The sequence below is a fragment of the Tamandua tetradactyla genome, chromosome 12 (assembly GCF_023851605.1).
Source record: "Tamandua tetradactyla isolate mTamTet1 chromosome 12, mTamTet1.pri, whole genome shotgun sequence".
Classification (NCBI taxonomy): Eukaryota; Metazoa; Chordata; class Mammalia; order Pilosa; family Myrmecophagidae; genus Tamandua; species Tamandua tetradactyla.
The window spans coordinates 46,387,658-46,415,621 of record NC_135338.1 but is presented as its reverse complement, the minus strand read 5'-3'; the positions used below and the strand labels follow the sequence as shown (position 1 = coordinate 46,415,621).

Here is a 27,964-nt window from a genome sequence, read left to right as displayed (position 1 = left end):
TCCTGAGCTACTAAAATCATCCCTGGTGCATAATGAGTTCTAAGTAAATATTCACAGAGAATGACATAAAAAAATAAGAAAAGGTAACATAAAGTTAAAATGACTATGGCATTATGATGCATTGATTATCTGATCATGATTTATTTTAATTTATTTTGCTTCCGGAACTTAAAATATTTTGTAATATCACTATAGTAAAAAATATTGAATTATTAAAATTTTTCCAATTGAAAAGTGCTATATTTTTCTCATTAAAGGGCTATGTTGATTGCCTTGTTAAAATTATAATCATAGCACTGTTTCTAGAAGTCAGAATTGGATGTAGTAGCTGAAACTATCAAGACTGTCTTATCTTCTGAGTGAGGTTAATGCCTTTATTTATCATCCTTCATTTATGTATTCAGTTATTCATTCTTATATTAACATCTCTCCAGTGGCTTGTAGATGCCTGGCATTGTTTTATTAGATTCTGTTTATTTTAATTTTTATTTTAAGACTTAAATCTTTTCTCCCAGGACTCTGAGAAAAAGAAAGAAGAGACGCAAGGAAAGCAATACATACCAGCACAAAATGGCAACAGACAACTGAATTATGAGATCACGAAAAGGCAGACCATAAACTGGATTAAGTAATCAAAAAAGCCTTACCAGAGAAAGATGGACAGCACAAGGTCAGACTGAGGAGTTCATTTGTTATCAAAATTCGGGGAAGTACAAGTGGTTTATGTGGGTGGGCAAGTTATATTTTTTAGGAATAATGGGACATAAGGTTGGAGGGAAAGGAAAAAGTGATATCAAAGAGGCCTTTTCATAGCATACATACTACAGATAATATACATTTAAAAGCTCCCTGTTGTCCAATACAATCGAAGCTGTAATGATGGCTCCAACCCTACCATACAGAGCAGGACAACTTTCAAGGTGACACTGCTTTCTGGAGATAAGACACCGATGTTCTCACTTTCACAGATTCAGAAACTCAATTTTCTTAGTTTGTCCAGAGATTTTGTTAGTTTAGGCAAATCAGTCTCAAAAGAAAGTAATACTACTAACTCGCATCATCTTTTCTGTCCGTTTTCTCCTGACCATGAGCCTGCAATCAGAACAGAGGAATTGGGCAATCATGGTGATTAAGACATTTTAAAAAGTTATCTTAATAAATGTATTTCAACCATGGTGGACCAAAGACAAATTAATTATATACGTGGTCAGTCAGAGTGATTCCAGAGAACTAGAAATAAATGCATATCTATTGTGCATTAAATGCGACAAACTTGATTGGACTTGGTATTCTTAATTTTCTATGAGGAAATAACACTTTTCCAAAACACAAATAGTGTGTTTCCAAGTTATAAATGTGGCACATAGACCTTGTAAAATTATTATTAAATATTATTATTTAAGTGTCATTAAGTATTATTACTAATACTTAAATATAAGCTCAATTAATATTTAATTGGAAGACTTCCATCTGTTTACACACACAATTTACATATAAATACATATTGCTTTGTAGGCCTCTTTTTGAGTTAACAATAGATCATTAACTTTTATATCAATTAATGTGCCTCATACTTCATGTATAGCTATCCCCCCTATCCCCCTACTTTATATATTCAACATTTTGATGGAAATTAAGACGGTATTTACCAGCATTTTCTTTAATTATGAATACTATTAGAAGGGATATCCTTGGACAGTATATTTATATACTTGTTTTGCTATTGGCAAAGAATCAGTTCCTAGATGTAAAATTTATGTGTCAAAGGGTATGCATATTCTGAAGATTTGGTATTAGATATGAACACTCATATCTACCACTGTTCACATTTTGAGCAGTAATTTTACCACATTATCACACACTCACTAAAAATACTAGTATTTCTGTTGTTAATGAACACTTTGACAGGAAAACATACATTTCATGTTTATGCACCTTTGATTACCAGTGAGGCCAAAAATCACTTATTCTTCTTACCAATTCTTTGTTTTTCTTTTTTAACTGCATCCTTCTATTGTTTCCCCATATTCTATTAAGATGCCAACTTTTGTTAATTTTATTGATTTGTTGCATTCTTTTAACACAACCTGTGTGTCATTGAGCACTTGCATGTGACAGACACTCTAGCACTCTTCTGTACACCCAGACTATAGCAGTAAGTAGAAAAGATTAAGAAGCAAACAAAAATTGAAAACCCTTTGATTCTCCACTAAGAATCACACATTTGCTAAATACTTTCCCTGTCATTTCCAGTGATATATTTGCATGTGACTTCTTAGGCTAAATACCTTGCAATATTTCAGTGTATCCATATGATATCTGTTATTTTTCCTTTTCAGAGAATGAGCTCACCTGCTAATTCCAGGTCCCTCCATTGGACATTAGAGTATATTTGAAGAAAGGTCAAGTTCATCTTTACCCTGCCCTGGGTGTGCATTTTATCATCACAAAAGTGAAGGTTGAACATTGTTGTATGAACAGCAAGAGACAAATTAGCAATATTAGGAGGTCAGGGTGGGTCATGAAGATGAGGGAATTTACTTGTCTTCACCATGCAGTAAAGTTCTGTTTTGGTTTAATCTGATGTATAAAAACAGGAACCTGTTTACAAACAAAAAAGGGGGGGGAAAAGTTAAAGAATCTGAGCTCTGATATTCCACATAGTTAGAGACTTGAGAAATGGCTCAGTCTGCACAGACAAGAATATCAACTAATCTTATCATATGTTTGCTTTCCAGGTAGACATAATAAATGGCCTTACTACAGTAATTACTAACTCTGAGTTTCCATCAAGGCACTATATAGACCTTAACCACAAATTTAATTTAAATTGTTTATATTCATAAAGCTGCAGTATCTACTCTTTCTACCCCACATTTTAATTTTGTTTTTGATTGCCTCTGCCCATGCTCTTTCATACAAGATTTAAGTGAAAAGTGTCAGAATATTATATCAAAAGTTGTTTAGATTGTTTTTGAATGGAGTACAATTAAGCATCCAAACTTTTGAGTACTTGGTCTAGTCTATTATGGCTTTCAGCATGCAAGCTGAAAGCAGTTCTTGGGTGTGACAAATTTTTCTCGCCTCCGTAACTCATGAATGAGTCTGGACACCAAAAGTTGTAGGAAAATTGACAACCTTAAGGATAAACACAAAAAATCTCTAGTAAACTACGCTCAGCTTGTCATCACCAAAGCTGATAGAAAGTGGCAGCCGTGTACCAGGTCCTGCTGAGCGGTATGCTACAACAGCTCAAGAATTGCATCATTTTATGGAAAAGACAGTCATTGAGGATTAATCTCCTATCAGAGTTAACATTGTACATTTTTATCATCAAGTATTCAAAAACATTAAAAGGGATTACCTTCTAGTGATTTTTGAAAAAACAACTGAAGCTGAAGGAAATCTTCTCTAGGATTAGTGTTTGCTGTTTCTATCAAAATAAGGTTAATTGACTTCATCTCTCTTGTGCCCAACTCAAGCCATCTTTTTTTATTGAGGATCATTTACATATATTGACTGTTTTGTGGGTGGTTTTCACATTTACAAAATACTTCAGGAAGCTTTAGCTTATGCAATATCATCTTTGCAAATATTAAATCCTTTAAAGGTCGTGAATCTTTTTAATGGCTTAAGAGAAAATAATTTTTCTTTAAATATTTTGAGAATTAATCACTCAGGATCAAACTACCTCTGCTATTTCTGTGATCAAATATCTGTGATTTCACACTAGAGAACAGTTTCTCATCACGGGGCCTTGGAAACAGAATTCATGAGATCTGTGTTTTTCCTGGGTGTGCAAAAATCAAATGTGGAAGTCATTCATGGACGTTGCTGCTTTTTGATCTGAAGAATGGAGTCTAAATTAATGCTTTCAGACAAGCTGGCTCTGTTGTAGGTCAAAGAATATGTCAAAGATCCTTACCATTCTGATAACTACTAGAAATTTACTTAACCAGGACTAGGTCTTACTTGGTTCAATCCTGACTCTTTTCCCAGTGCTTTCTGAAGCTAGGGGCATGATAAGCTTTGCTAGCCTGTGAGCTGTCTCTGAAGAAGGTTTCCAAAAAAAAATCATCAAATCAGAACAAATCATCCCCAAATCAGGTGATAACATTTACTTTTGTACTTTGCTGGCCTTTCTAGTATTTGAACAACAAACATACGAGCTTTCTGCTTTGTTTGAAAATATAAGCATTATGTAAAAACTATATGGAAAAAAAGCGAAGTCAATTTTGCCTTGGCTGAAGGGAGATTTAACTATGTTCAAGTGTTCATTCATTCATTCAACCATTTAGTTATCCATTCACTGAGCACTAGAACTTGGCATTGATAATTTCTAAGAATGTTGAGAAGCGTAATAATAAATCACTCCCTTTGGGAGCTGACACACTAATCTTATGAGAGAAACAGGAAGAAAACTAGCTAAAATGCAATTTGCTATTTGCTGCAACCTTTAAAGAAATCATATTGTGTGTTCAAGAAAGGGTGCAATCATTTTCAGCTAAGGCAAGGCTTTACTCAATTCTAAATATAAAATTACTATTAGAGACAAGTATAAAATCACTATTACCTTCTGTTCCCTTTATTTTTTTATTCCTTCTCTCCTTCCCTCCTTCCTTCCCTTTCTTTCTCTCTCTTTTTTCTTTCTTTTCATTTCATTTCTTTCTTTCTTTCCTTCCTTCCTTCCTTCCTTCCTTCCTTCCTTCTCTCTCTCTCTCTTTCTTTCTCTTTCTTTCCTTCCTTCCTTTTCCCCACTTTCCCTCCCCCTTCCTTTCCCTATCTCTCTTTCTTTTTCCCTGTGGAGCAAGTTGCCATATAGTGCACTGTGGAAACACAGGCACAACGAAAACTTTAAACAAATGACTGCTTTATTATTTACTTTATTTCATAACTTGAATTTTGATTAGTAGGTATATTAATGTCACATATACAAAAAAGCAGGGTAAGAGATCCTGTTTCATTTTGCTAAAGTTGTTGGAATGCAATATACCAGAAATATGTTGACTTTTACAATGAAGATTTATTATTAGCTTGCAATTTACAGTCCTGAGACTGTGCAAATACCCAACTCACGGCATCAGCAGGATATCTGTAGGCTGCTGGCATTTAAGACATCTCTGTCACATGAGAAGGCACATCGCTGGTGTCTGCTGGTCCTTCGCTCATGGGTTTCATTGTTTTCAACTTCTGGTTACAGTGGCTTTCTCTCTGAGCTTCTCTGAATCTAGGAGAAGTCCTAGATTCACCATGGCATTTCTCTGCGAGACTCTCTTAAATTCTTCTCAAAGGATTAAGAGGCTGTCTTAAATTCATGTCTCTTAAAGGATAATCCAGCCAGAGGAGTAAGACCTACCTTGGGGCAACCTCTCAATTGAAATAACCTAATCGAGAGGTCCCACCTATATCAGTATCTGCACCCACAGGAATGGATTAAAAGAACATGGCCTTATCTGGTGTACGTAACAGCTACAAATCATCACAGATCTCTCATGTTTAGTCCTCCTGGGACTAGACCCAGGGCCAAGGACATGATGTGCATTTCTGGATTCAGGAAGATATGGAAGCTCTTGGTAATCTATTCCAAGATCCAATAGCACACCAGAAGTTGACTTTCAGATTGGGAATAGCACTAGGTTGGGTCTGGGAACTTCTTGATCCAAAACCTAAGGGTCTACAATTTCCTATTGCTCCCTCCTTCTGCCAGTGGTATCAGTTGGATGGGTCCAGGTGGCAGAAATCTATAGCTTGAATGGAGATCCAGATTCTCAAAGTTCTAGAGTCAGGACAGCTGAAACAGCCACTTTTACCTCTTTAGGTAAATAAATTCTCAGCTAGTTCATCAACCCACAAAATTTGGCAATTGTGTTTTTAAGATGGCTACATCTGAAGTAATTAAGTATTATCTTAGATTGTTGGGGAACTAATTCTGAAAATGTTTTGAAAAAAGGTTTTCAATGTAGTTTAAGAATTAGGGAGCATCCCAGAAATTTTGTCATGATGACATAGGTTTAATTATCACTCATCTGTCAGTCACGTTACTTTTTATTTCCAAAATCAGTCACATTGCTTTGTATCCAACCTTTCTATAATGAAAGAAGTATTTGATAAATGTTACTTTGATGGGGTAAATGAATATTGCATTTGAAGCTATAATCCCAATTCCAAGTATGTATAACCCAAAGATGATATCATGTACCTCTATCTCTCCCAAAGATATTAAATTCCTCTTCCAGTTTCTTCAACAGACTATCTAGAAATTTTCCACAAGGGCTACCTTTGACAAAAATCTTGTGTCAGTGTCCGGATGGCTAGAATTACTTACTTGGATGCTAATTCCTGATCATGTGGTATTATTTCATTATAATTATCCTTATAGCACTGACTAGGGGGTTCTGCTTAGCTTTACAGAGTTACGATTCCCTTTTGACTATGATTAAACTGTTCTTGGAACCATGGGTCTGGAAAATTTGTACAGTCCAATTTAATGAAAAACAATTTTCATAGCCATCTGGCAATAGTCTCAGTATTTCTCGAAGTTAACTTTTTGGATATTAAACTTCTAAAATAAATAATTAGATCATGTTTCATAACAGCCCATGTAGAGATTGTCTATACCATATGTTACAACCAGTCTGCTGATTTCTGTATCTGTCGTACTTCTTCAGTAGTTTTGGAGAGAAACAAATCATTTATACAAATTATAATCAATGAGGCTCTGAGTGCTGCACATTTTGGATTAGCGTCTTGGGTAAATTAGATATTTAGTGAATAAGAAATTGAGAAATTAATCTTAGCTGGTTAGACTCTTTCATCAAGACAATATTTAAATCAAATAATTATTAGGGCATTTTCAAAACTAGAAAACTTTTAGAATGAAAACTGTGTTTGGGAAATTATTAATGAAGTTCTTCAAATTAAAAAAAAATAGCCTCAAAAATGGCAACTTAGCCGTTCCTTATGTGTTTACAAAATTTTCCATTTTATTTTTACTGTCAATCTTAAGAACAATGCAAAAAATATGGAAGGCATTATTAATTTTTTGCTTATGGCATTTAAATTTTCTAGGACTGATCACTCAGCATTCCTCAGAAACAAAGCAGATAAGCTTAGTCTGATTCCTATCCTTTGAAGATGAATGTTTTATGTAATAAATAAATGGAACATGTTCTTTTCTGGAGAAATTTGAAAGAAAAAGATCCTCAATGATTTAGATTATTAGTGGATGGAGCTGTTGAATTATATACCCTTACATATTGACAATCTGAACAAACAAAAATTCTGAAAAATTGTGGTTAGCCAAACATCCTCATTGGCAAAACATCATCAGATAATGACCAAGTAAGAATGATGTTTGCTTCATAGTCAAAGTTGACCCATGTCAAGTTTGTTGACTCTTCCTTTTTCTGCCATTTTTCCTGTAAGTCTCCAAGTCATATCTCATATATGGGACTGAATTTCTTTATGTGTAGAATGTTTAGTGATAACAAGAGACATTTTTGGATCAAGTGATATGATGAATGTTTATGTGAAAGTATAGATGCTTATATTTTGTACACAATTCTTTGACTATCTTTTCATGGAATTTAGGAAACTGATAGTTGTTTCATTCAAAAGAAAATAGGGTTTATGCAAATTTAAAAATCACTTGCTTTTATCATTCAGCTCTTGATAATTTCGATGGGAGAGAAGGCATCCCATAAGGTCAGATTTATTACATCACTACTATGAAGTCAAAGGTAAAGCTAAACTTTCGCAGGTAGTCAATATTCACAAAATGATCCTTCTAAATCTAAATTACAAAGTACATTTAGAATCCTAACTTAAAACCATAATAATAAAATATATGACTGAGTAGACAAAACATTAGCTGTTAAGTAATTATGCGAGTACAATCAACATTAAACTGTTTAAAGGATGGATGTCCTTTAACTAAAGAAAATAAATCTACAAATCTTCTCCTATTTTATAATATTCTGCAGGCACTTTTTTTTACTGGCTTTCACTCTTACCAAGCTAATAATCTTTGAGATCAAAATAAATAAATAAATAAATAAGAAAAATTATCCCTGCTGCTTGTCACTTTCCTGAAATCTGTATAACTAGAATCATCTGTGCGGGAATTAATTGTGATGTCATAGAAAATTATGACATTACATGGGAAATAGATAGCAGGAAGCTGAGCTCAGTTAAGAGTAAAAATCTCTTTCTTACAAAAATTTGTTTTGTACATATTTTCTTAAACATATGACTCTGTTTAGGAATGGCTTCAAATTAATAAGAATGAATAAATAACTGATATTGTTAAGTTCCCTTATGCTTATAAGGTCTCTCAGATAAATTTGAGAGTCAAAACTTTCAAGATTCATTAATCAGAAACTGATTTATTCTTAGAAAACTGTACCAGAAGTGAAATCTATGTTCTATCCATTCTATTAATAAATGGTATATAATTATCATAAAATTTATTTTATCACAGAGAAAATAGCACTTGTATCAGTAGTACCAAACTTAAGCTGCACATTGGAATCACCTGAAAATCTTGAAAAAATACTTACGCTCTTGTTCATTCCCTTGCAACACTGTTTTAATTGGCCTGGGATGAGGTCTTAGCATTGAGAATTGTAAAAGCTCCCCACTGTTTCTCACATGCAGCCAGGGTTGAGTACCACCGTTCTATATCATTATGCTCAGAGCAGACTGTCCAGTCATGGGAAACATTTGTTTAATCTATCGTTGACTATTCAGATGGGACTTTTGGAGAGAAACATATTTTTCAAGCATGATTTTATGATCTGAATTTATCTTCAGATCACATCTCAGAATTTAATTACAAAATGTGGGCTATTTTACGGAGAATTCAATGCAGGAAGAAGCTCATGTGTGATTCTGTGTCCTCAAAATAAAAGCCTGTTATTTCCAAGGAATAGAGGCATAGCAACAAAATGTAATATTCTGTGGTACTCTTGAGTATATCACTAGCATCAGCCTTACCAAAGGTATTAGAAAATAAGAGGAACTCTCAAATAGTATAAGGAGTTCACCCAGTGCCATCCCTGAACTAGAAACTAATAGAAGAAACAAGAATTGTACACTCTGACAGCTAACACGCGTCACACATGCTAGGCAAAGCATGCAGGCCTGCAGATAAGATAGAGAACACCCCTAGTGAATTAAAAACAGGAGCTTCCTGTGGGAGCCTACAGCTTCACAGACACTGGGCATATGCCTGATGAGTGTGGCTGGACTTCAGCCCAAGTTACCTCTGAGGCTGTGTAACATCATGCAGTTCAATTGTGACTCAACTTCAAGGTGTGCCCTGTGACAATGGCAATGGAGTCAATTAATTTATCTCAGATTCATCATAGGGGGAAATAATTTCCCAACCCTTAGGAACTCTGCACAATTCTGTTCCACTACAGCAGATCCAAGCAAGGTGGAGAGGTTCAAAAGGCCCACTTTTCAGAAGGCATGTAATGCAGAAGCCAAACAGATTGCTCTCCATCTAGGCCATATTTTTGCTGAACGTTTGAAGCCTGATAGAATTGGGCCACTTATATGGAAATAGATTATTTTGCAATGGATACAGATTAAGGTTGTCCAATCACCAATCACTAGATGCTAGAATCAGAATTAAATACATTTATTTTTTGAAGTGTAGCAGGGAATTTTTTTAATAATTAAAATATGGCAGTTCATCTTGTTATATATAAATCATTATAACCAAAGAGAGAGTAGGTTTGTTCTTCACAAAAATATTATAAGGGCATTAGCATTTCCAGCATAAATCAAGGACAAATGAGTCAGAAATGAGACCAAGAACCAACAAAATGCAAGAGACAAAAGAAGAGCAGGGAGAAGGGAAGTGATAGTAAAACAATCTTGAAGCACTTTCCATTTTATGTGTACCCTTTTCTGTTGCTGCCATCTGTGATCCAGGGGTTGGAGGCTCCAGGGATTCTTTGGAGACCAGGACTAGGGACCCACTGTGTCTCTCCATAGCCCAACGTCAGACATGGGTGGTTATCAACAAGATAAGGTTTCCCTTGGGACTTGAAACCCTCCTTCATTGAAGTCCCAGCTCCTGCATGCCTGTGGCTGAGTCCCCAGAAAGAAAACAAAAAACAAAAAACACACAAAACAGCAAACAAGCAATCCATATACCCTTGAATAGGAATATCTTTTAATTACACAAACACGCTTTTGTTGAATGGACAACAGTGTAATCTCTATTATTATCCTCAAATAAGATTAAAATTCTATTGGAAATAGTTGGTTTTATAAATAGTGTTTTGTACAAATCAAAGAAAAAAGACTCTATTTGAAGTTTTCACGGGATGGCGAGATAAGATATCCTCACAACATGAGGCAAAAGAGACTGACAAATTAGTGAAAGTATGAATTTGGAGCTGGAGGTAATTAAAATAAATCTATACATTTCTTGCTTGTGTGAGATAATAGAATACATATAAAGCAATTCACATAGCACTTTGCATAAAGGAAACGAGCAATAAATAGTTATTATCACTATTATTTTACTATTCTTAGTGATAGTAGATGTCAATTTTTATCCTCTCCCACATTATAGAAATTCATTTGAAGGAATATGATATCCAAATTTACATAACAGTAATTTCTGGTATGGTGTGCTATTTAGGAATGTCCTGGGTTAATTGTATGTATATTTAGTATCTACCAATGTTTGATTCCAAAGATATTGAAAATTACAATCCTTCTGAATTGCTTTGTACAAGCCTCTACTTATCCCCATTAGCAAAGAAAAATGAAGTTACATTTCCCTTTAGCTCGGTGATATGCTCGACAACAAAAGAATCCATGCAGAGGAAGCTTGATATTGAAATTTAGATTTCTGAAGACACTTAGGTTTTCCAATTTCAATGTTTATGCTTATAGAATGAAAAGACAAGTATACAAGTTATTTGGGCATGTGAATGAGTGGATCTGTTGTTCCAATTCATTCTACTGAGGAAATATCCTGGTAGGGTGCATATTCCTCTTTGTACTCCCTGCAGAATCCTTTTATTAAACAACTTTTTAAAAGCATGTTCTTTTGATATATTAAAACAATAAGAGTAAATCTATATCTACTACAAAGATAAATTGCCCTCAAATCTAATCTAGAGAAAATGCGTTTTCCTTCTCCATTTCATAACACTAGAAAAAGGAGCTAGTGATCAGATTTCCTATTAGTGAAAATAAGCACTTTAATAAACTTCTCAGAATCTCCCAGGTATTGTAAATGGCCATTGCTATTAGAATTGGTCTCAATAAGTAACAGATAGCTATATAATCCCACATACCTAAATTGTAACATAAATTATATACAGTCATTGGATGACTTTAACATGTAAATGCAGCTTTTTAAAAATGTTTTCATTTTTCCTTTAATATTCTTGCCAGTTTTGTAGAATGGAGGATAAAACTCTCCATCCCTTCTGACCTTTTTAAGAGACATTGCAAAAAAATAAAACTCTCTACTTTAATCTTACAAATTTCAAAGCAAAAACTCTTGGTAGCAGTTTCCTTAAAATAACATCTTTAACACATAAAAAAAAAAGCATCTTTTAATAGTACACAAGTGAACCATAAATATTCAGTTTGTGCAGTCTTTTGTTTTGTTTTTCTATATTTGAGATAAAATATATTTAGATTTTAAAAAGCTGTATTTGCATTTGTGTATGTATATTTGTGTGTGTTTCTGTTTCAATATTAAGCAACCTACAGTTTAAATATCTTGATTAAATGACAGTTGATATTTGAAGCATAGTATAACCAGAGAAAGATCATTAATAACTTGAATAATATCTAATTTTTTGTTCTAATGATTATGCTTATATTTCATTGTAGTTCTTAAAAATATTTTATTACTAACATCCATTTCCTCTTTAAATGGCTAGGATATATATGTATATGGCATGTGTATTACATTTACTCATAGGAACATCACAATTAGCTTCTTTAAAATAAGATAGTTATCACAAGAAATGTCAGAGACTTGGCAAAAAATTAAAATTTTTAATGCTTTCATGAATAAGCAGAAAGGATTTTCAATCAAGAGATTTTGTTACCTAACAGTCATCATTAGGTTAGTAGATTTATAAAATTGACCTCTTTAAATCAAGCATCAATGATATTAACCTGCAAAGTCTCAAGCATTTTTCAACGTGTTTTCTATGATAATTGCAATTATTAGTTATGTACTCAATGGGCAAAATAGCCCATACTTGCAAGCTTAAAATGTATGAAACTGGAGTTCACTAAATTGTGGAAGCAAATTTTTTTTTTGTCAAAAATGACAAACATTTGATGACAGCTAGAAGTTGCGCTACCTATACTACTGAAAAAAATGACATGCGGACTTAGATTTGGAAAGAAATGGTCTAAGGAGGTTTACCTTATCAGAACCTTGCAGCTAAAAGATACTTTGGATTGTGTTTTCTGTTTATTTATCTATTTGTCTAATGGGTTTAACAGCTATTTTGCTATAGCTCACAATTTCCTTTTCTTTCTACACATACAGATACGTAAAACTGGAGTTCTTTGGTCTTTATGGTCAAACATGAATACTGCAATAACAATAATATATGGACAAACACACTTGAAATTATGGAGGATTTGATTTAGTAATCTGTTTCCTAAATCATAAAGTTAGAAATGGGGCATAGTTCCAAAACAGTTCTTAATAATGACTCTTTATCAGATGTGATGGCCTGCCTTTTGCCTCTGTCCTAGCTGGTAGAGTTGCTTTGCTCTGTCCCATTTTCCCTTGTGATCCCACCTGTGACCTCCTGAAACATCCTACTTCATTTAAGATGATGGTTTTCTCAGAACAAAAATACCATTTTTGATCTCATATATTGGGTTATTCAAGGTAATTTTTTGATACAATAAATATTTGTAGTTATTCAACAAATAAAAAGTAGCTTCTGAAGATGAAGAGTAATGCAGCATTTAATTACACATTTCCTGAGAGAGAAAGGCAGGGACCCTATAACCAAAAGTGAAAAATTATCAGCTGTAACATTTCTTTCTCCTTCATCATAGAATTTTCAGTAGTCACCATTCTCAGCTTTCCTGCTTTTTCTCAGCAATTCGTTGTTCCAGAGACCACTCTGTGAGCCTATCTAAACAAATGGAAACACTTATGAGTCTTGAAATCTTAATCTGTAAACCTGTGTCTTACTATGTGGTAAGTCTTGGAACCAAGACTGGGAAATCCAAGGGTTATGGTATTTCTACCTTGCCATCAAGTTTTTCAATCCCAAGGGTCATATTACTTTTCAATTGTACTAAATCTATTAGCTTTGCGGGAGTACTACCTGATGGGGTGCTGAGTTCTGCCTTTGGTGTTCCAGGAACACAGCAGAGAAATTAGCTTCAGCTTTAGCTGAATTCCACTTCTGTGCAACCAGGAAACCATGTCTCACATTAGAGACAAAATAGGTATTTAATTTAGACTATGATATAATACTAAACTCCCTGTGTTGCTTTCCACTTCCATTCTTTTCCCCTCAGATGAATTGACATAAGTTTCATTTTTAGAATGAAAAGCTAAGAACATATTCAGTTTAAGCTGTCACAGCAGAGAGACAAAAATATAATTCAGAATCATCATCTTTTTAAAATAAGACTTTGAATTGACTGCACAGTATTATATACTTTATAAACCAGCATTTTGTGTATCATATTAATATACTAGCTTAAAACCTTGTTGATTTACACTAGCATTTTCATTAATATTGTGGTTGAAGATTTGATAATAGCACATGCCTGGAATAAGAGACTATATTAGTGGCTGAGGTTTTGCCTGGCAGCATTAATTCAAGAACCATAATTTGCTCACCACATCACTTATTATATTTCAGGACCTTTCACTAAATACCCAAATGCATGATTTTATAAAGGTCTATGTTTGTCAGAAACCCAAATTTTTCTCCTTGATACCCAAAATGCAACATGAGCATATTGTTAATCAAATATTTAAGCATACCAGGGAAACTGTTTTGTGGATTTGTCTAAACTCTAAGCATTTTTGATTTGTACCTTGAACCAGAAGTTTGCTTTTGATTCACACAGTCATAATGGAATTGTGCTTTAAATTTGCTGGTGTGACTAGAAGGGCATACTGAACTTATGAAAGGAGCCTAAAGAAATGGTGGATTACTTAGCCAACAACTTTAGGAGGCTGTTCTAGTTTGCCGGCTGCCGGAATGCAACACACCAGAGACGGATTGGCTTTTAATAAAAGGGGATTTATTTTGTTGGTTCTTCAGAGGAAAGGCAGCTAACTTTCCACTGAGGTTCTTTCTTACGTGGAAGGCACAGGATGGTCTCTGCTGGTCTTCTCTCCAGGCCCCTGGGTTCCAACAACTTTCCCCGGGGTGACTTCTTTCTGCATCTCCAAAGGCCTAGGCTGAGCTGCGAGTGCTGAGATGAGGAATGCCGAGCTGCTTAGGCTGTGCTACATTGCGCTCTCTCATTTAAGCACCAGCCAATTAAGTCAAACGTCACTCATTGCAGCAGACACGCCTCCTAGCTGACTGCAGATGTAATTGGCAACAGATGAGGTTCACGTACCGTTGGCTTATGTCCGCAGCAACAAGATTAGGTATGCTCACCTGGCCAAGTTGACAACTGAATCTAACTAACACATGTCCACCCCTTGTCAACTTGGCAACTTCAAGCATCACCTTAAACAGGTGCAAAATCTTCTCTTCTTGCTGTGGGCATGTGAATCTCAAAACAAGTCCGGTGCCAATAAGCAAAGGAGGATATTCACAGGATACAGATTTTCATTTACATAGGGAGAAATTGGAAGAAACACAGATGTAAAACCTGCAGGGCAAGTGTCATGGGATTTCAAAGTCTGAAAGTCATTTATCCTTCGGCTGTAGAAAGCGGCAGTCCCACCCCTTCCAAGGGCCTATGCAGTGGCCTGCCTCTTTCCAAATCAACCTCGGGGAACATCGAGGAGACCACCTCTGGGCTCCACTCTTTCCAGGCATCAGGGCCACCCCTGGGCTCTCTGCCATTTCTGGGGCACACACTCAACCCCTCCACATGGTGGCAGCCAGGCTCTCCCAGTCCCCCAAGGAGCGTGCTCTGCCTTCTCCAAGGCCTGAGGCTGCACAACTCTTCCACTGTAATAAGAGGGGAGATTCATCCTCGCCCTTCAGGGTAAACTCACCCTCTCCATGTATATGGGTGGGTCCACTCTCCTGGCCGAGGTTTCTTGGCTTCAGACCCGAGCTTCCATGGTTCTTACTCTGCAAACTCCAATTTCTCCCTTTTGTGTCCTCTGCCAAGATTGGCAGTGGTTCCATTTACACCAACAGTCTCTTCAAGCCCTCCAGGACTTCTCCATCAATCTCTTCACAGTTCCTCCAAATCTTCCCCTTAGCCATCCAAAACACCATTTCAATAGGTCTGGTATTTGCAAACCGCAAGGAGGAATGTCACCCTTTTAAGGAGTTTGGCATTTATTTTTTGCCCCCTCCGCTGTCCCCCCACAACTCCAACCCTACTACTTTTCTCCATGGCTTTCCTCTCTGGGTCCCATGTACTGTAAACACAGTGACAGAAATTAGATGTGGGCAAATCTGTTAAACATTTTAAGCTGAAGTGGGGTTGGCAGTTGTCTCACTCCCGGGGATATGCGAGATGACGCTAATAACTGTGTGATGGGTCTTTTGTTTTTGTCTGAGAACGGGTGGGAGGGAAGTGGACGGCAGGGCCAGGGGTTTGAGGAAGGGGACGTGGGATGGTGCGTGGGGCCAGGCTGCTGTTACAGAACCTACTCAGGCTCCCAGCGTTGTCGGAGCAAGTGGGCAGCGGAAGTTCTTGACCCCCAGTTTCTTCTGAAGGGCAGCCCACCTCTCGTCAGCAATCTCCTCTTCCCTCATGTTTTCTGGCACTCTCCGGTCTCCTGGTCACAAAGTACCTCTTCTTGACAGCTTCAAGCTGCAGATTTCTACTGCTGCCTCTTCCTTTTCATTTGTTCCATCCATGAAATCCCCAGTGACGTCAATGGGGTTCCATATATAAAACACATGCAATTCATGGGACCACTGAGCAGTGCCAGGGAGCGAAGCATTGGTTCTGTGGGTTTTATTCCTACATGTTTCACTGTCTGGAAGCCTCTGCCTGAGACCAAGTTCATATTCTTAATTCTGGTCAGATGGTTGGGGTGGGAGCCTAGAAATCCATAGCTGGAAGCGCCATCAAGTGATCATTTAATTAATTCAACTAAAATGTACTGAGGACATGCTATGTGGCAGGTGGGGCTAGACATGAGGGATATAGTGGTGTGCGAGACAAGCTTGGCCTTTACCTTCACGTGGGGGCTTAGAATCTAGCATGGGTGGTCTGTATTAAACCAATAATGTCTTGAATGATTATTTAATCATAGTACATTAGGAGCTACAAGGAAAGAGGAAACTATATAGAGTAATATGGGAACCAAACTTAGTTTGGTCCAGGGGTCCACTCTTCATCTTTAGTGGGATGTCAGTTTCATCCAGAGATTTGTAACCTGGGGTTTAAGGACGCTTGGTTTTCAGGCGGTCCTTTAACTCCAGTGCATCTACCGAACTCCGAGCCATCTAGAATAGATGTTTTCTGTCTTTTCCTAGAATTTTCCAAGGATGGAAATATCACACCATTTTTCCAGTGTCCATCTTGGTGTTTTAATCCCCATGGCTACTTGTGCTAGGCATCATTTTGGGTGCCTTGGTGATTATAACCACAATAAACAAAACTGGGGACATTTGCTTGATGTCTACTTTAGATTAGGTACTGGGCTGGCTCAGCATGTTGCTGTACCTGGTTTCATTTCATTTTCCCTGAAGCCTTTCACAGAGAAACCTTAGCTCAGAGACAGTAAGTGAATTCCCCAGGATTAAGCTGCTACTAAATGATGGAACCAGTATTCACACGTCGGACTACAAAGCTTGTGTCCATTTCTCTTCCCCAGCAACACCCTGACTTCAATAGCCTTTTTGGCCTATTGCTCACTGTCTCTTACATTAGCTTGTAGATCTTCTAAGCGAAGGACTGTACCCTTTACCTCTTTGTTACCAACATCCACAGCTACACACTTAGAATTTGCTATGTGGATGGTTCTGTGCTATCACTGAGGATTCTCAATTCTTTTCTATGTCCAATGATAATCTCTCCTCTATTTCTGTTCATTAAAATACCTGTTACTGTAGGTGGCATTGTGTCAGTCTGTGAGTAAAAAAGCCTTTCTCTTCCTCACACTTAATGGCCACGCTGTCTTTCATTTCCTCTCTGGGCCACCACTGTGCTGCTCTAGTCTGTTCCTCTGGGTCGCCCAGCGATTGCTTCCACAAAACTGGACAAGGTGACACAGAGAGAGCTGATGTACAACTTCCCAGAGGGCTGAGCAGATTGGGGGTGATGGCTATTAGAGCGCCTGGTGGGGTCTCTGGGTTGGTCAAATCCCCTGGGAATGTGGTGGATGAAACATAGCCGCCGATGACTATTTAAGAGGTGGGGTCCAATCCCCTCTCTTTCCACACTGCCTGACTCCCGTGACTCACTTGATCCATAAAATGTGGTGAATGTGCTCTTCTAGGGCTTACAAGCCTAGGTTGTAAGAACTTTGCAGCTTCATCCCGGGCCTCCTAGAACACTTGTTCTTGGAGCTGGCAGCCATGCCATGTGGAAGTCTGAGCAGCCCTGTGCAGTGATGCGTACGAACAGGAGCCAAGGCTGACAGCCCCACCATGTGGGTGCGCCATTGTGGAAAGTGTTTCCTCCACCCCCCAGTTGAATTGCTTCATCTCATGCCCCATGGAACAGAGATGAGCCATGCCACTGAACCCTGGCAAACCACAGATCTGTGAGCAAGATGGATGCCTCCTGTTATCTTAAGTCACTAAGTTTTGGGGTGGTTTGTTACACAGCAGTAGAAAACTGGAACATTCCTTATCTCTCCTCCTACAGGACTGGTTGTCTGGTTTGCTGGTGCAGGGTAGGGACAGATAAGGAATAGGCAGGCTTGGGCTAGCTTGGGAAAACTTTCAAAATCTATTCACCGAACCTTGCTTTTCAAACATGGCTCTATATATCCTTAGGAGGTTTTTGGGAATTGAGGTGAAAAGTGATTACTCAGAGGTCCAGGTTCTGTTTGTCCTCTGCTTTAGCTATTTTATATATTGGGCTTCTAATAATAGCTAGTAGGACCCACTTATAAAGTACTTCTTATATGAAAAACACTATTTTAAGGACTTTCCAGAGTAACTCATTCGTTCCTCATAAGAACCCTCCAGATAGTAACTATTATCATCCCCATTTTACAGATGAAAAGGCACAGAGAGTTTAAATATCTTTCTCAAGGCCACAGAACTAAGAAGTGGCAGAATTAAAAATCAATCCCATGTAATTTGGTTCCGAAACTGATGCTCTTTAAACAATTCTCTGTGATATTTTTATGTGTTCTAATTTGGAAAAAAAAAGTTTTTTGTTTAGTTTTTTTTTTTTTTTTTTTTAAAGTGCCCAGGGCAGGCCACGGTGGCTGAGTGGCAGAGTTCTCACCTGCCATGCCGGAGACCTGGGTGCCTACCCATGCTGTATTAGTTAGGGTTCTCTAGAGAAACAGAATCAACAGGGAACACTTGCAAATATAAAATTTATAAAAGTGTCTCACGTGACCTCAGAAACGCAGAGTCAAAAATCCACAGGGCAGGCTGTGAAGCCGACGACTCCGATGGATGGTCTGGATGAACTCCACAGGAGAGGCTCACCAGCCAAAGCAGGAATGGAATCTGTCTCCTCTAAGTCCTCCTTAAAAGGCTTCCCATGATTAGATTTAGCATCACTAATTGCAGAAGACACTCCCCTTTGGCTGATTACAAATGGAATCAGCTGTGGATGCAGCTGACGTGATCATGACCTAATCCTATAAGGATCTCCTAATCCTATGAAATGTCCTCATTGCAAGAGACAGGCCAGCACTTGCCCAATCAGATAAACAGGTACCACAACTTGGCCAAGTTGACACATGTCCCTAACCATGACAGAGGCCATTACCTTTTTTTTTAAAAAAATGTTGTTTTTAATTTAAAAAGTTGTAAGGAGGCTGTAAGGGTAGTTCAATGGTAGAATTCTCACCTGTCATGCAGGACACATGAGTTTGATTCCTGGCCGATGCATTCCCAAACAAACAAGCAAGTAAGAAAACAAAGCAAATGGTGCTGCAATAAAGTGATACTCACATGGAAAAAGAATGAAATGTGACCCCTGTCATACCACATAAAAAAAAAAGTTGTAGGTCTACAGAAGAGTTATGTAAAAGAATGCAGCATTTCCATAAAAATCCTTACTGTTGATACTTTATTTTAGTGTGGACCTTTGTTAGAATTGATGAAAGATTATTAAAGTACTGCTATTAAGCATAGGCTAGTTTACATAAGGCATATTTTCCTTATACCACCTATTCACTAACATCTTGTATTAGTGTACTTCATTTGTTATAATTCATGAAAGAACATTCTCATACTTGTGCTATTAACTCCAAACCATTATCTAAGACATGGTACCTGTGTTATACAGTTCCATATATTGTCTCCTAACTTTCATTCTAGTAACACACGACACAAAATTCCCTTTTCAACCTCACTCACATAAATGCTGTTGATTACCATCACTACCATTCATTTCCAAACCTTTACAATCAGCCTAAATAGAAATTTCATACAAATTAAAGAACTCCTTATTCTCTATCCCCAATAAATCCCCTGTTAACCTATAGTCTAGGTTCTAAATTTATGAGTTCGCTTATTAAAATTAGTCCATATCAATGAGATCATACAATATTTGTGATTTTTTATTTGGCTTATTTCATTTTATGATGATATCCTCAAGGTGATGTGATATATCTTCAATATGATATCTACAAGATTCATCCATATTGTTGCATGTATCAGGCCTCTATTCCTTTTTAAAGCTGAATAATATTCCGTCCATGTATATACCACACTGTGTTTATCCATTCTTCAGTTGATGGATGCTTGGTTTGCTTTCATCTCTTGGCAATTGTGACTAATGTAGCTATGAAATATCATTGTGCAAATATCTGTTTCAGTCTCTGCTTTAAATTCTTCTGGGTGTATACCAATAGTGGAATTCCTGGTTAATATGGTAATTCTATATTTAGTTTCCTGAAGAAATGCCAAACTGACTTTCCCAGCAGCCGCACCATTTTACATGCTTGCCAGCAGTGATTGAGTGGTCCTGTTATCCCACATCCTCTCCAACACTTGCATGTTTCTGTTTTGTTTTAATGGTAGCCATTCTAGTGGCTGTGAAATAATATCTCATTGTGGTTTTGATTTGTATTTCTCTAATAGCTAGTGATGTTGAGCATCTTCTCATGTGCTTTTTAGTCATTTTTGTATCCTCTTTTGGAGAACTGTCTATCCAAATCTTTCGCCTATTTTAAAATTGGGCTATTTGCCTTTATTATTGAGTTGAAGGATATTTTCATTTCTTCTGGATGTTAAGCCCTTATCAGTTATGTGGTTTCTAATGATTTCTCCCACTGAGTAGGTTGTCTTTTTACTTTCTTGACAAAATCTTTTTTTTTTTTTTTTTTTTTTTTTAAGGAAAGACAGAGAGAAGGAAGGAAGGATAGAAGGAAGGAAGAGAGGAAGAAAGGGAAACATCTTTTAAACATTTTCTTGTTTTATTGTATTTTGTTTCTCCGTTTTCGTTACATGGGCTGGGGCCGGGAATCGAACCGAGGTCCTCCGGCATAGCAGGCAAGCACTTTGCCCGCTGAGCCACCGCGGCCCGCCGACAAAATCTTTTAATACAAAAATATTTATAATTTTAAGGGTGTCTCATGTATCTATTTTTCTTTTGTTGCTTGTGCTTTGAATGTAAAGTCTAAGTAGCCATTGCTTAACAGGAGATCCTGAAGATGCTTCCTCATATTTTCTTCTAGGAATATAATTTAGGTTTCTGATCCATTTTGAGTTCATTTTTCTTTTGCATGTGGATATCCAATTCTCCCAGCACCATTTGTTATTTCCCAATTTAGAGGATTTGACAGTCTCGTCAAAAATCAATTGGTCATAGAAGTGAAGGACTTTTTACTGAAATATTAATTCAATTCTATTAGTGGTTATATCTATCCATTTGCCAGTATCATGCTGTTTTGACCTCTGTAGCTTTGTAATACTCTTTAAAGTAAGGAAGTATAAGACTTCCAATTTCTTTGTCTTTTTTCAAAATGATTTTGGCTATTCAGGGCCCATTACCCGACCCTACCAAATACATTTGATAATTTTCTATTTTTGCAAAGTAGGCTGCTGGAATTTCAATTTAATGCTGGATTGCATTGAATCTGTAAATCATTTTGGATAGAATGCACATCTTAACAATATTTAGTCTTGTAATTTATAAACGCAGGATGTCCTTTCATTTACTTAGGTCTTATTTGATCTCTTTTATCTATGTTTTGTAATTTTCTATGTACAAGTCCTTTACATCTTAGGTCAAATTTATTCCTAGATATTTACATATTTAGATTCCTTTGGTTGCTATGGTGAACAGATTTTCTCCCTTGATTTCCTCCTCAGTTTGTTCATTACTAGTGAATAGAAATGCTGCTAATTTCTGCATGTTGTTCTTGCACCCCACCACTTTACTGAAATCACTTATTAGCTCTAGTAGCAATGTAGATTTTTCAGGACTTTCCATATAGAGGATCATGTTATCAGTAAATAGTGGAGTTTTGCTTCTTCCTTTCCAATTTGGATGCCTTTACTTCTTTTTCAAACCTAATTGCTTTGGATAGAACTTCCAGTACAATGTTGAATAACAGTGGTGACATTAGGTATCCTTGTCTTTTTCCGTATCTCAAAGGGAAAGCTTTTAGTCTTTCACTATATATACCGTGTATCATGTTGAGGAGGTTTCCTTCTATTCCTATTTTTCTAAGTTATTTTTTACTAAGAAATGATGCTGCATTTTGTTAAATGCCTTTTCTGTGTTAATTGAAATGATCATTTCATTTTATCCTCTTTGTATGTTAGTGTGGTATATTACACTGATTTCTTATGTTGAACCACCTTTGCACATCTGGGATAAAACCCACTTGATCATTGTGTATAATTTTTTTATGTGCTGTTATATTTGATTTGTAAGTTTTTTGTTGAACATTTTTGAATCTATAATCAGAAGAAAAATCCATTCGTAATTTTCTTTTGGAGTATCTTTATCTTGCTTTGATATTGGTGTGGTGTTGACCTCATAGAATGAGTTTGGTAGTTTTCCCTTCTTTTCAGTTTTTGGGAAGAATTTTAGTAGTGTTGGTGTTACTTCTCCTTAGAATGACTGGTAGAATTAACCTGTGAAGCCATCTGGTCCTGGGTTTTTATTGCAACTTTATTGAGCTATATTCACACACCATATAAACACACCATATTCACACACCACACAAACCACCTGAAGTGTACTGTCACTGGCTCACAGTATCTTCACATAGTTATGCATACAACCCTATGATCAATTTAGAACATTTTCATTACTCCAAAAAAGAAATGAATATAAGAAAAGTATATTCAAATCCTCCCATATACCTTATCGCCCCCCCCCACTGTTATTGACCCATTGTATTGTATAGTTCAGTTGTTACTGTTTTTGAGTGAGTCACTCCAGAAAGGTGGGTCACTTCACAAAAGTGTGGTTTAGTGGTCCAGCTGACTGAAACCAGATTAAGTAATGGTAATGGCATAACAGCTCTTGCCAGCAGTTCTATCACAATGTCTCTGCCCAACCCTGTGCTGGGGGAAGAGGGCTTTTATATGCAGCACTTTCAGTGGCTTGTGTGCCACTGGGTCTCTGCGGACTTAGGTCCTGTTCCTGGGCATACATGGAGCTCTGACTCACTGCTATGAGCTACTCTATAATCTCTGTCTGCAGTGGGAGGAACCTTGCCTGTGCCTCTGGGTGACTCCCAAGTTGTGTGGGACCTAGTGAGGAAGAGGGGGACAGATGCCAAATGGTGGTCTGGGGCAGAATTTTCCTATCTGATATTTTTTTCTTTGATTCAGCAGTTGTGGAGTACTTCCTCAGTCTCGTCCATCCTCAGCGTTCTAAGTAAGTGGGATTTGTCCACTTATCTGCATATACCATCATATGTATATACCACATTTTGTCTATTCACTCACCTTTTCATGGGCACTTGAACTGTTTCCATCTCTTGGCAGTTATGAATAGTGCTGCTGTGAACATTGGTGCGCAAATGTCTACTCATGTCATTGCCCTCAGCTCTTCAGGGTATATACTAAGGAGTTATTGTTGGGTCAATAATAGTAGAAATGCAAGCATGATTCAACATAAGAAAATCAATCAACATGATACAGTTATTAATAAATCATAAGGGAAGAATCATATGATCATATTGCTTGAGGCTGAAAAAGCATTCAACAAATCTAGCATCCTTTCCTGATAAAAATATTTCAAAAGTCAGGAATAGAAGGAAAGTTCCTTAACCTCATAAAGGGCATGTATGAAAAACCCATAGTCAGCATTATGCTTAATGGTGAGAAACCGAAAGCACCCTCCTTGAGATCAGGAACAAGACAAGGATGCCCTCTATCACCACTATCACTCAATATTATATTAGAACTTCTAGCTGGAGCAATTGAATGGGAGAAAGAAATAAAAGGCATCCAAATAGGAAAGGAAGAAGTAAAACTTTCATTATTTGCAGATGACATGATTCTATATTTTGTATTTTTTTAATGATTAAACATGTAATTCAGGATGTGGTGTGAAGTCCACTAGTTCCCTAAAATACCCAATAATAGGCTATTCTTTAAAGATTGCCATACCCTTTCAATTTGGGTGCTGCTACTTTTTCTCTTAAAAAAACTAATTTTGCAGCATTGTCATGATGCAAGCTTTAAACACTAGATATATTACAGGTTGTAGGTGGGTGTTGGGAGAAGTTTTCCAGTGAATGCTTCAAGGAGGAAGAATGGAGGGAAAGTAAATAGAGAGAATCAGTCTTGCCTGTATTGTGTTTTCCTTGTTTGTTTTCAGATACAACCATGTAGGGCAATAGAAGAGAAGAAGAAGTAAAAGGAGGAGAGATGGGGAGATGAAGGAAAGAGAGAGGAAGGATGAGGGAAATGAGGATGGAGAAAGAGATAAGATGAAAAAGAAGAATGAACTTAAGAAGGAGGAGAAGAGAGAAAAAGAAGAGAAGGAGGAGGAGAAAAATGAGAAGCTGGGACCTAGAAGAAGCAGGGGATGAGAGAGAGAGTGATTAACTTCATTACCAATTAATATCCTTTAACAGTGTTTCCTAATCTTTCTTTTAATCAAAGGCATGTTTCCCTAACCTGAAAATAATGTACTCATTGCCCAGAAAAGAACTGTTCTTTCTTATAAAACTGTATATTTTCAGTTTTCCACAGAGCTTACAGAGTTTATGTACTCTAGTTAAGAGGATTAATTAAGGACACTGAACTTTGACTTACACCACCTTCTAATGGTAAAAGACACCAATCTGCCATGTCCTTACTGTGTTGCCTCACACATGCACACAAGAGGCTCAAGAAATATTCTACCCCATCCACTGACTGAAGGACGTGTACTTAGAAGTGCAGAAGCAGGAATTTGGTCTGCTCTTAGAACCCCCTCAGGCGTTCCACTGCCACTTCACAGACCCACCAAGTTAAACTGCACTTATGGAGCTCCCCTTTGTGCCTTCCTCCTGCCCTATGATTCTCCATGAAAGAGCACAGCAGCAGTCTTCAAAATGTTTTGTTTTCTTTCTCCCTCAAACAATTGTTCACATTTACAAGCATTTCATCACACTTTTAGAAGTTTATTTTTGTTTAATAGGAGTGAAAAATATTCAACATTCTATATGATTAAATGAGGATTTACTGTAATTGAAATAAATATTTCATACTTTGATAATATGGGTTTTAGATACCTTATTGAATAATGCACATCCACTCTTAAATAACTCATGTAAATGTTTTATCCTTTTGTTTTATTTAATGCATCTAGAGAAATCTAGTCATCCTAGGAAAAAAACAAATTATGTTTAAAGGAATCAGATTCAGTAACCCCTATTGCATGTGTGCTTTGAAATGATAATATTCCAAAATTTTTAATGGTTAAATGGAAAATGTAAGGAAAATCTCCTTATTAGACAATTAAAATAAAGGTGGTGCCTTTCTTTTGAAAGTGGGGGAAGGTTAATAAGATCATGGGCACTTCCTCAAGAAGCTTTAGAGAGAGATTATGTGGAAACTAAGGACTTGAAACTTGAGGATCTAAAAACTGATTCTCTTAAAGCTATCTGCATGGGTAATTCTTGGAAAGTCTTTCTGTACCTATCAGCCCCCAGTCAGAATTCTGAGGATCTCAATACAGTACCCAATATTCTCCACATGCAGCAGTCAAGGCTTCCCTTTATCTGACCCTACCTATCCTTCAGAACCATCATCAATCACATCTCTACTGCCCCCCAGAAACCAAGAGTTATAGAGTCAATTTCACTATATTCATCTCTTTGATCACACCCCTTATTACATGGATAGGGTACGTATTTACATGTGCACAACTGCACTTCAGATTAACATTAATATGTAATTCTAATGAGTATAGTGTTAAATCCAATTAATTAGATAATTAATGAAACCTTATACATAGTGGACATAGGTTCATGCTTTCCTCTTATGTGGGTTATATACTTCTTTGTCATATTTTACCCCCATCCCAAATCCTCCAACCATCATTAGTCCCAAACTATTAGCAACAAAATAATCAGCCTTGGAATATATCAGTTGCTGAATTCTCTCCCAACCTGATATTATTTAAAGTCAGTTTTAAAGTACAAAATATTCCTCAGCTCTGCCCTTATAGCACTTGTACTTCTTTTCCTAATTGCTCCCTCAGAGATTTAAGAGATGGCAAAGTACTTGTCAACTTGCCACTGCTGTATCTCAACATTGGGAAATGTCTGCTTGTTCTTGCTAGGACAGAAAGTGAGCTGGTGAGCAGTGGGTGGGATGGAAAGAACCCTGACCTTCAGAGGGTAAAAAATCATTTATTTCCTCAGTGTGTTTTAAACCTGGTTTACTTCAGTCCTAAATAAGTTTACTTTTTTCAATATTAAAGAAAGAAATTAAAGTAGTTGGATGTTGTTAATGATATAGCAAACAAACATCTTTGAAAGAAAAATAACAGCAATTGTGCTAGACTGAGTTATGTATCTCCTCAAAAGACATGTTCTCAATTTAATCTATGCTCCTGTAGGTGTGAATTTAATTGAAAATAGGGCCCTTTGAAGATATTATTAGTTAAGGTATGACCAGTTAATCAGGGTGATCTTAATCTGCATTAATGGAAACTTATAAAGAAGAGACATAGGCCACGAGTCAGCAGAAACCAGAAAAGCAAGCACAAGGAGACTGAGAGTGCCATGTGACACAAAGAAGATATGCAAACCAAGGTACCCTAAGAATTGCAGGAAAACAACCCCAGAATGGTACAGACTTTGGAGAGAAAGAAAGACCTTGCTGATGCCTTGGATTGATAATTCTGGCCTTAAAATTGTCAGCCAATAAATGTTTGTGGTATTTGTCATAACAATCCATTTTGTGGTATTTGTCAGGGCAGACAGAAAGCTAAGACAGCAATGTTGGATGACTCGTTTAAAACAATGATGGCCAAATAGCACAAAAACTTACCACATGACCACTTCTCTGAAACATGTCAGTGTAACCTTCCATTTTCACCTTTAAAAGCATTAAGAGGCACACCTATATATTTTTTTATATGGGAATACCAATTGATCTACAAATGTACTACATATGGAATAGAAGTTATAATGATGGAATACAAAAAAGTGATAAGAAAAACCCATATGATCTAAGTAAATGGTTACATAGTTTTTCTTCTTTGATCTACCGTAACTATCATGGGATAGACTAAATCTTATGCAAAATTAAAACATGGCAATGTTTCAGTTTGTTAAATGCTGATAGAATGCAATACACCAGAAATGGATGGCTTTTAAAAAGGGGATTTATTAAGTTACATGCTTATAGTTCTAAGGCCATAAAAAGTGTCCAAACTAAGATATGCAGATAAAAGTAACCTAATTCAAGAAAAGCTAATGGTCGCCACATTAGAAGGCACATGGATGGTATCTCCTGGTCCTTGTTCCTGGTTCCATTACTTTTCCAGCTTCTGCGTCAGTGATTTCATCTCTAAGCATCTGTGGACCTTTATTTATTTCCTCTGGGACACAATTCTAGGTTCTCGCTGCTTAACATCTCATGGGAAGACACATGGCAACATCTGCTAAGTTGGTATCTCCAAATGCATGCATCTCTGTTAGCTCAGAAGCAAGCTTCTGCATCTGAACTTTCTCCTTTAAAGGACTCCAATACTATCAAGACCTATCTTGAATGAGCAGGGTTGCATCTCCATCTAATCAAAAGGTTATCCCCACAATTGATTGTGTCATATCTCATGGAAACAATCCAATCCAAGTTTCCACACCCATAATATTGAATCAGAATTAAAGGAAACATGGCTGCCCCCACAAGATTGGATCAGGGAAAAGGATATGGCTTTTCTGGAATACATAACAGCTTCAAACCAGCACATTCCACCTTCTATAAACAGTATGTATTCATTCCATCACAATATCACAAAACCCTTAAACAATTTTAGTAACAATACAAATGCAATACAAAGTCATAAATAGTACAAAGTCTCATCAAATCAGTTACAGTCATGTTTGTCTCAAGGCGAAAAAATTCTCCTTTGGCTGTTGAACTGTGAAACTTAAAACGAATTATCTGCTGCCAAAGTATAAAGGAGGAATAGTCATAGGATACATGTTTCTTTCCCATAGGGATAAATTGAAAATAAAGCAGGGGTC

The 27,964-nt window shown here is 36.8% G+C and overlaps 1 long non-coding RNA gene across 2 annotated transcripts; it reads left to right on the top strand.

Annotated features, from left to right (window-relative positions):
* Window positions 1-24,296, top strand: LOC143651494 (uncharacterized). 2 transcript variants are annotated; one of them, XR_013159980.1, is made up of 5 exons: window positions 1-83; window positions 516-670; window positions 2,340-2,458; window positions 23,106-23,148; window positions 24,097-24,296. It is a non-coding gene; the product is annotated as an uncharacterized LOC143651494 (long non-coding RNA). The 2 variants fall into 2 exon arrangements; XR_013159979.1 differs by lacking the exons at window positions 23,106-23,148; window positions 24,097-24,296 and having other exon boundaries at window positions 2,340-2,585.
* The last annotated feature ends 3,668 nt before the right edge of the window (window positions 24,297-27,964 follow it).